Here is a 1,659-nt window from a genome sequence, read left to right as displayed (position 1 = left end):
TTCAAAATACGCTCACTAAGATGATTCAAACTTACATTCCTTTTAAGGACAGACGTCCCCCAAATCAGGCTTGCCCAAAGTGGCTCGACAAAGAAACTGAAAAAGTATTGCTAAAAAGAGACAGGCTTATAAGAAATATAAGTGCTTGGGTGCATCTAGTGACTATGAAAGTTATGTATCAATACAGAGAGATTTAAAAAAGACAATAAGAAAAAGAAAACGACAATACGAAATGAACATCGCTGATAAATCCAAAGAGAATCCCAAAGAATTCTATAGTTACATTAGAGATAAAAAGGTTGTTAGGAATCACATTGGTCCACTATTATCTGCTGACGGTCAACTTGAATATTCAAATGAAGGAATATGTAATATCTTAAACAATTATTTTAGCTCGGTATTCGTAAACGAAACACCTCAAAGTGAATTCCAAACTGAAACCTGTGAAAAGTCAAGGGTAAACTTACTCTACGGCAAATATAACCAAATAAAAAAAATAAAAGGTGCACAGAGAAACTCAAGTTAATAAACTACCAGGGCCTGACGGTTGGCATCCAAAAATCTTAAAGGAAATGAAAAATGAGATTGCTGTTCCATTAGAAATTATTTTCAAGAAATCCATCATATCCGAGATGTCCCAAGAGAATGGAAGCTAGCTAACGTTACTCCCATATTAAAAAAAAAAAAATGACAAAAAGAAGCCAAATAACTATAGGCCTATAAGTTTAACTTCAATCGTAGGAAAAATAATGGAAACTATCATCAGAGATGCTATCGAACATCATTTAGAAAGTAACCGTTTGATAGATGATAGCCAGCATGGTTTCAGACGGAAACGTTCTTGCGTGACTAACTTACTCGAATTCTACAACACAGTTATCTCGAATTATAACAAAAGAAACAATATAGATTTAATATATCTAGACTTTGCAAAAGCTTTTGATACCGTCCCACACGAAAGACTACTGACTAAATTAGCTTTACACGGAATAAGTGGTAGCCTATTAGGTTGGACTAGTAATTGGTTGAATGGTCGAAAACAGAGAGTTGTTTTAAATGGAAAAAGTTCTAGATGGAAAAATGTTACAAGTGGAGTTCCTCAGGGTTCCGTTCTTGGACCACTTCTTTTTATAGTATATATAAATGATATAGACCATGGACTAAAATCTACTGTTTCCAAATTTGCTGATGATACAAAACTGTGCGGAGTGGCAAATGATCACTCAAACCAATTAGATATTCAAGAAGATTTAGATAAATTACAGCAATGGTCTGAAAAGTGGCTAATGAAATTTAACACAAGTAAATGCAAGGTAATGCACATAGGTAAAATAACAGTAAGTACGATTACAAGTTATTCGGAAATTCGTTAACAAAAGTGGATAGTGAAAAAGATCTCGGCGTAATTATCAGTAACGACTTCAAATCATCTTCTCACCTTCTCACCAGACGCCTGGAAGGCTAGTGCCTGTCAGCCACTGAGTCCCGATGAACGATTTTCCTCCATTCTTTTCGGTTCGCAAAGGTCTCTTCTCTCTCAATTTCAGTCAGGCTACTTCCCCTCGCCGCCAGTGCTTCCCCAACTCCTTCAACCCATCTCTTCCTTGGTCTTCCCACAGGTCTTCTTCCTTGAGGTCTATATTCCAGATATTTTCTCGG

The sequence above is a fragment of the Oratosquilla oratoria genome, chromosome 3 (assembly GCF_046742065.1).
Source record: "Oratosquilla oratoria isolate Oo_2021 chromosome 3, ASM4674206v1, whole genome shotgun sequence".
NCBI classification, from domain to species: Eukaryota; Metazoa; Arthropoda; class Malacostraca; order Stomatopoda; family Squillidae; genus Oratosquilla; species Oratosquilla oratoria.
Note: the sequence above shows the minus strand (reverse complement) of the source record.